The sequence below is a fragment of the Alexandromys fortis genome, unplaced genomic scaffold (genome assembly GCF_014885135.2).
Source record: "Alexandromys fortis isolate MF-2015 unplaced genomic scaffold, M_Fortis_MF-2015_v1.1 scaffold_624, whole genome shotgun sequence".
In the NCBI taxonomy this organism is placed as follows: Eukaryota; Metazoa; Chordata; class Mammalia; order Rodentia; family Cricetidae; genus Alexandromys; species Alexandromys fortis.
Window position 1 is genome coordinate 10259 of NW_026068510.1, and position 8600 is coordinate 18858.

The following is an 8600-nucleotide window of genomic DNA, read 5'->3' on the forward strand; positions in this document are numbered from 1 at the left end:
ATCAGAAATACATATACATATAACAAAATTGACCTTAAAATCCATACCAATGTAAATTATTCATATCTATATCATATCCCCCTTTAAATGTAAAAGTACATTTATAAACAATATTTTGGGAACATGGGTGCAGTTTTTTTTTCTCTCCAAACTGCTTTTTGCTGAAAGGGGGGCGCTGTTAATCAGATCGTTTAGGGTGTAACCTGTGTGTCAGGTTCATCTCAGTTGGCAGTTATAGTGAAGTAATTTTTTGAGGGTGTTCACAGCAACTTTTGAGGAGGTTGTGGTCTATTATACCATATCGGGATAGAATCAATCCACAGGGTTTTGTCCTCTGTGAAAACAAAGAAGACCCTCTCCAAAGCATCATATCCTTAGACCCAAAGTTTGAAATTGTAATACCCTTATATCCATTCTGGTTTAGCTTCGCAGCCCATGTAATGAAATGTCTTTCTGTACTTAGCTCCTTTATAGTAAAAAAAAAATTAAAGAAAACATAATGTACATAATCCAGATTCTCTGTGAATTTTCCATTTTTATGTGGCTTATTTTTATTTTATCATTTTATTTTTTTGTCTCTTTAGAGACTATCTTTTTTAAAATTAACTTTATTTCTTATATTTTTTTCTTTTTTAAGCCTACGTACATTTATCCAACATCGTGATCCATAAATATTTTTTTTTTATGTTTGAAATCTGTTCTATTGTGAATCTGAATTTTTTTTATTATTATCCAGGAGCATTTCTTACAATGTTAAGTATTTCTTAAAAACTTAAGTTGCACCATGTAGGGGTAATATGGTTCCACCTGTGTCCTGCCCAATCTAAATCTTAACTGTGCTGTTCTTACAGTAATTATGGTAGTTCCTGCCTGAGACCAACACAGTTAAGCATGGTGGAGTTGAGCTGCTCCTGCCTCAGATCCATTTGGTGCCCCTGAGCTGCACACAGTTCCAGGCACACAGTAAGTCCACATTTGAGCCGCATTTAGCAGTTTAACTCTGAGACTGAGTGTGCAGCACAGAAACTCTTTTCATCCAAGTTACAGCCAAATCTGACACGCAGAGCATTGCACAGTCTGAAAACACCTCTCTGTATGGGAACAGGAATCCACCATGCTCTTCCGCCTGCCTAAGCCTGATTCTGCCTTCTGTCCAGGTGCAGGCAGGGAGAGCTGAGCCATCAGCATGGTCTCAGAGCACTCTCCTCCGATCCCAAGAAGAAACACAAACGTCCAGTCCCATAAAAGCCATTGAAATGCTTTAAAGCCAGAGATTGCATTGGCGGTACAGCCCCAGGAAGCTGCACTTTAAAATGACGCAGCTTTTTTTCTGTTGCTGTTGCTGAATCAGGAAATCTCTCTACAGCATGCCACCAAAAAACAGTATGAATCTGTGTTAAACTCTCTCTCCCTTATTTTTAAGCCTTCTCAGGTTTTTAAGTGGATTTAGTCCATCATGTTGAGCGCCACTCTGTTGTGAGGAGCTGCGGGCTTCTTTCATGCCTCCCCAGCTCCTGGCCACCAGCTAGCTGTCTGGAGTGGGAGAACCATGGTGACTCTGATTCAGCTTCTTTCTCCCAGCATTCTGTTCAGTCTACTCCACCTACCTAATTTTTTGTCCTATCAAAGGCCAAGCAGTTTCTTTATTACTTAGCCAATGAAACAACAAATAGAAAGATGACCCTCCTCCATCACTTCTTCAGTGTCTGGACAGTACTGGTGAGGAATGGTCTTCCTCCTTTCCAGAATTCTCTTGTCCTCATTGACCCACGTCTACTTCCTATCTGGATATCACACCTATACTTCCTGCCTGGCTAATGGCCAATGAGTGTTTATTTAAAATATAATTTACAGAATACAGACCACTTCCTATATCATTTCCCATACCACTTCCCGCTCTTTTTTTTTAAACAAAAAAAAAATATCCATAGATCATTATTTGGGAATGTTGGCATACTGTTTCAGGCTACTTACTGCTGATGGGGCACTGATAATCTTATGGGGACCTGAGGAAATTTAGTATTATGATCAAGTCCTGACTGGAGTATCCTTTGAGTCTTGATCATCTCAGGCAGCAGTCTTGAACCTGTTCTGGATGTAGAACTCAGACATCTGGGCCATCTTTTCCTACCAGAGCTTTCTCAGGCAGTCTTAGTTGATTAAAGCTGAATTTTCTTAACTCAGAATAAATCTACAGCCTCCCATTTCGTGTGGAAACAAAAGCAAATGCTCTTCTCCAAAGTAACATACATTTTGACTTCAGCTTTGATGTCAAGGAATTTTCAAAATACCTATCTTGGATTAATTTATCAGCACTTGTAAACAAATATCTTTTAGCAGCTGTTGCTCTGACCTCAGCATTCATGCAATTCAAAGACAGCATGATAACATACAGTATCCAGACTCTCTGTGTATTTTCCATCTTTATGTGGCGTTGTTTAACTTCTGTTATTTTATTTTTACTTTTAATTTTTGAGACAGGTCCTCTGTATATCTTTGGCCTGGAACTAACTCTGTAGACCAGGCTTCCTTGAACTCACAGAGACCTTCCTGTCTCTGCGTCCAAAGTGCTAGGATTAAAGGTGTATGTGACCACACTGTGAACTCACAGAAGTTTGTCTGCCTCTGTCTTCAAAGCATTAGGATTAAAGACTGTACCACCATGCCTTGAATTCACAGAGGTATGCCTACCTCTGTCTACCAAGTGTTGAGATTAAAGGTATGTACCACCACACCCAAATACTCGCTTCCTTTTTTTTTTTTATTTTAAGGACTTTAACCTTTAGTCTACATATATTTTTAACATAATGTAAAACATCTAGAGGTTTTTTTCAACTTTGAATTTTTCTTTTACTGTATATTTCTCTTTTTCTGACCACATGAATGTTGATTTGCTAAGCAAAATGGAGAGTATTAAGCTGTGGGTTTGATGGCTAGATCCAACCCATTCCTTAGCTATCTGAGATTTTAGCCTCATATCTGAGGTTTCAGCTGTAGCCATGTTTATTGCCACAACTATATGGTGTTTCATGGTCCCTGCCAACAAACCAGCTGCAGCAGTATCCTCACAAGCTACCCTCAAATGCTCCATAGTCATACTACCTGCCTGATAGAGTCAGAGTTTCCCTAGCAGGATGGCCCAGAAATCTAGCATTTTAAAACACCATGGCTTTTACCAAAAATGTGGTGGCAGCTTTTATCAACACTAGTTAAGTGTTTTGTGGCAGGACCTCTTAAAGTTGCAAGGTTTTGCAGCTAATGCTAAGTCAGAAAGCCTTTTTTTAAATGAGAGTGCTTGGCACTAGCAAGCAGACCCCCCGGAGAAATTGCTGCTATCAATAAGCCATGCTTTACTCTATTCTTTTCTCTCTAGAATTACTTTCCAAGCTCTTTTGTAACATGTGGACGCATTTGTCCACACATTTGTAACATGAGGGCCTGTTCATTTGGGATTCTGTCCTAGCACCAGGTCCCTCAGCTGTTTAGACTCAAAGAAAATCACACAGAGGTCTCCATAAGTTATAAACTGATTGGCCCATTAGCTCAGGCTTCTTATTAACTCTTATAACTTACATAGCCCATTATTCTTATCTATGTTAGCCATATGGCTCAGTAACTTTTTCAGCGAGGTAGGTCACAGCTTTCTTCTTTGGTGTCTGGACAGTACTGGTGAGGAATGGTCTTCCTCCTTTCCAGAATTCTCCTGTTCTCATTGATCCACCTCTACATCCTGTCTGGTTGTCCGGCCAATAATTCCTGCCTGGCTACTGGCCATTCAACTTTTATTTAAAATATAATTGATAGAAGAGACCATTGTCCAACACCACTTCTGGGACAGAAGTTGTTCATTCTCTGTAATTTGGAAATGCAATTTTGTGTAGCTGTAGCTGAATGAGGAAAATCCAGAGAGAGAAAAAAAGGGCAAGCTTTACTTATTCAAACATAAATAAAATATCACTATACACAGTCACTTTGCAAATCAATGACATGTTTTTATCAGAGCATTTGCAATCAATCTACCTCAAGACCCAATGATACAACCCTTGGGCATATGCACAAATGATTCCTAATCATAATATTAGAACACTTGCTCAACTATGTTCATAGCAACTTTATTTGTAGTAGCCAGAACAGGGACAGAACCTATATGTCCCTCAACTGAAGAATGGATATGATGTAGAATGTTCTGTATCTATCTGTTGTTTCATTGGTTGATTAATAAAGAAAAGTGCTTGGCCTGATAGGTCAAAATATAGGTAGGTGTGGAAAACAGAACAGAATGCTGGAAGGAAGTGAGGCAGATTCCATGCTGCTCCTCTCCAGGGCAGATGTGAAGAAGGAAGCCATCAGGTCAGACATCCTGAATCTTTCCCGGTAATACTGGTGCTACACAGATTACTAAATATGTGTTAAAAGCAAGATATTAGAGTTAGCCAGTAAGAGACTAGAGCTAATGGGCCAAGCAGTGTTTAAATGAATACAATTTGTGTGTTGTTATTTTGGGGCATAAGCTAGCCAGATGGCCAGGAACTGGGTGGCAGGAATGCAGCCCAGCAGCTCCTTCACTACAGAATTGCACCCTACGTGGGTAACTAAACCCACAGAAAGCCTGAGAAAGCTTATGAAAGAATAGAGTAAAGCATGTTTCTCGGTAGCAGCAATTTTTTGGGTCTGCTCTGCTTGCTAGAGGCAAGCAAGCACTCTCATCTAAGAGAGGCTTCCTTACTCAGCTTTAGCTGCAAAACCCTGTAGCTCTTTAAGATGTCCTGCCAAGAAACACTTAAATAGTGTTGATAAAAAGTTGATCGAATACTTGTTTGTTTTCAGCTCTAGCAGGAAAAAAAAGATGTGCTGTTTTAAAATTCTGGCTTTCTGGGCCGTTCTGCCAGGGCAAACTCTAACTCAGGCAGGCAGTCTGAATGAGTGTGTTCTGTGAGAAGAATGATGCAGCTTGCTTGCTGGCAAGGACCTTGAAATGCCACACAGTTGTGGCAATAAAAATGGCTACAGCCAGTACCTCCACCATGAGGCTAGAACGCTAAGGAATGGGCTGATCCAGCAGCCAAAGCCACAGCTTTAATCCTACCAATATTGCTTGGCAAATTAAAGATGCATGTGGTCAGAAAAAGAGAGATATACAGTAAAGAGAGATTCAAAGATAAAGAAAACCTCTAAATTGCTTACAATGTGTTAAAAATAGATGCAGGCTAAAGGGAAAAAAGTCTTAAAAGTAAAAAAGAATAAGAAAGAAAGAGAGTAGTTTGGGTGTGGTGGTACACACCTTTAATCCCAACACTTGGGAGGCAGAGGTAGATTGACCTCTGTGACCTCAAGGTGTGGCATGACACACCTTTAATCCCAATGCCTGGGAGGCAGAGACAGAGGGATCTCTGAGAGTTCAAGGAAAGCCTGGTCTACAGAGTTATTCCAGGTCAAAGATATATAGAGAACCTGTCTCAAAAGTAACAGTAAAAATAAATGAAATAGAGGTTAACATAAAGCTGCACAAAGATGGAAAATATACAGAGAATCTTGATACTGTATGCTATTATGTTCTATTTAAATTGTTTGAATGCTGAGGAAGGAGAAACAGCTGCTAGAAGATATTTGTTTATAAATGCTGTTGAACTAAACCAAGATAGATATTTTGAAAATACCTTGACTTTAAAATCTGGATCTAAGGATATGATACTTTGGAAAAGAGTTTCTTTTTTTATTTTCACAGAAGATGAGACTCTGTGGATTGCTTCTTTCCCAATATGATAATAGACCATGCCCTCCTGAAAGGTTGCTGTGAACACCTTCAAAAACTTATTTCACTCAACTGCCAACCAAGATGAATCAACACACAGGATATACCATGAAAGACATGAATAACAGCACCCCCATTCAGCACAAAGCAGTTTGGATAGAAATATCTATGTCCATATTCCCAAATATTGTTTATAAATGTTCTTTTACATTTAAAAGGGGATATAATATAGATATGAATAATTTGCATTGATATGGATTTGACTTTTTTGATATAAATTTAAGGTCAATTTTGTTATATGTATATGTACTTCTCATCTTGATTAAGGTATTTTAATTGTGTAGTTCATTTAAAAATGTAATGTATATAGGTTGTTAATAGATAATCATTAATAATAGTCAAGCTTGTAGTCATGTTAGTTAGATTTTCTAGGTGTACATAGATATATTTCAGATAGGCATTCTTTATATCTTTCAAAGACTACAGAATATGGCATTTTAAATGTTTTAATAACTTAGGGCTTTTCATGACAATGAGACGTGTCTGCTCCTGGCAGCACCAGCTACTTCAAGAGGAAGATGGGCATCGAAGAGGATCCTTATGGAGTTTGATAGCCATTTGGGCAAGAAACTGCTCTTGCCTTGACTGTTACATTAAGTGGACACAAAGAACCTAGAGAAAAAGGACTGCTGAACTTGCCTAAAGGTGAGACGGTCTTTTGGCGTTCCTGATTCATGAAAGAGTCTATGAGACATTCTGCAGGACAAAGCAGAAAGTGACTGAACTGCCTTTAAAATTTCCTGTTTCATGGAAATGTCTCTGGATACTATGGGCCTGAAGGCTGAAGATGGATGCCCCAGCGGTACAAAAGAACTTTGGGTGACTGTCTAGGCAGTGAGATGTCTCTATCACTTCTAGAGTTATGGAAGTTTCTTATTCCTTGTTTGCTTAGGTAATATTATATCCTTCTGGAGTCTTTGATGGAGTTAAAAATAGATAGTTTTAGATTTCCTTAGTTATGATAAAAGATAAAGTAGATATAAATATTGTAACTGTAATTATTCCTTGATAACTGTTTTGTTATATGTAATTTTGCTATGTTAAAGTTAAAGCCTTCTTTTTTGTTTAAACAGAAAAATGGGAAATGATGTAGAAGGGTCTTTATCTGTTGTTTCATTGGTTTATTAATAAAGAAAAGTGCTTGGCCTGATAGGTCAGAACATAGGTAGGCGTGGAAAACAGAACAGAAGGCTGGGAGGAAGTGAGGCAGATGCCATGCTGCTCCTCGCCAGGGCAGACACGATGAAGCAAGCCACCAGGTCAGACATGCTTAATCTTTCCTGGTAAGACTGGTACTACAGAGATTACTAAATAGTTGTTAAAAGCAAGACTTGAGCGTTAGCCAGTAAGAGACTAGAGCTAATGGGCCAAGCAGTGTTTAAATGAATACAATTTGTGTGTTGTTATTTTGGGGCATAAGCAAGCCAGGTGGCAGGAACGCAGCCCAGCAGCTCCTTCACTACATGGATAAATAAAACATTCTACATTTCACAATGTAGTATTATGTAAATATTAAAAAATGACATTAGAAAATTTGAAGACAAATGATTGGAACTAGGAAAAATCATCTTACATGATATCTTATATCATTCAGAGCCAGGAAGACAAACACAATATGTACTTACTCATAAGTGGAAATTAGCTGAAAAGTAAAGGATAACCATGTTACAATTCACAGGCCCAGAGAGGCTAGGTAAGAAGGAAACTTCATGGGGTTGGAGGGAACACATGCATCTCGATAGGAAGGAGAAAAAGAAGGGAACTCCTGGATGGATTGGGGGTTGTTGGGGATGAAATTTTTAGCAATTGCATTGGCATCATCAATGAAGAAGAGATAAGTATAAACAGCGGGCCTTAGGAGGTCAGATAGAAACATAATGCAAGGGAAATTCCCAGGAATCTACAATGACGACCCCAGCTAAAACTCCTCACAATAATGGATTGGTACCCTGAACTGGTCATCTCTTGTAATTAGTGTGCCAGCTACCACAGTTGTCAACAGAGAAACTTCACCCAGTAACTTAAAGAAAAATATGCAGAGACCCACTTTAGCCTGAACTCAAGGAAACCTGCTGAAGAAAAAGAGGAAGGATTTTCAGAGCCAGAGGGGTCAAGGACTTCACAATAAAATCCACAGAAACAACTAAAATAGCTCATAGGAACTCTCAGAGCCTGAACCAACAACCAAAGAGCCTATATGGGACCAACCCAGGCATCTAGATGTATGTGACAGTTGTATCATTTGTCTATTTGTAGGGCTCCTAAAAATAAAAGCAATTGCTGTCAATAATGCTTTGGCAGGCTCTTGGGAACTTATTCATCATGCTAGATTCCCTTGTCCAGACTAAATACAAGAGGGTGTGCTTAGTCGTTACCACGCTCTGCTGATACACATGAGAGGCCAGCACCTTTCTGAGCAGAAAGAGAGGAGGAGTTCATTGGGGAAGGGAGCAATGGGGAGTTTGGGGAAAGGAATGGGAGGGAGGTGAACCTGGTCTGAAACTAAAATAAATAAAATTTTAAAATCTGTAGATAATATAATTAAGAAAAATGAAAAATACAAATTCATTCAAGTTAAAAAAAATCATATTAAGTCTGGAGGCGCCATGTCGGGCCGGGAATGTGGCAAAAAGAGCCCAAGAAGCAGGCCAAAGAAATGGAAGACGAAGATAAAGTTTTCGAGCAGAAACAAAAAGAGGAGCAGAAGAAACTTGAGGAGCTAAAAGCCAAGGCTGCAGGGAAGGGACCCCTGGCCACAGGTGGAATTAAGAAATCTGGCAAAAAGTAA

At 39.1% G+C, this 8600-nt stretch overlaps 1 pseudogene; it reads left to right on the plus strand.

Annotated features, from left to right (window-relative positions):
* Window positions 1–8418: 8418 nt before the first annotated feature.
* On the plus strand, window positions 8419–8600 carry LOC126495816 (translation machinery-associated protein 7-like; annotated as a pseudogene).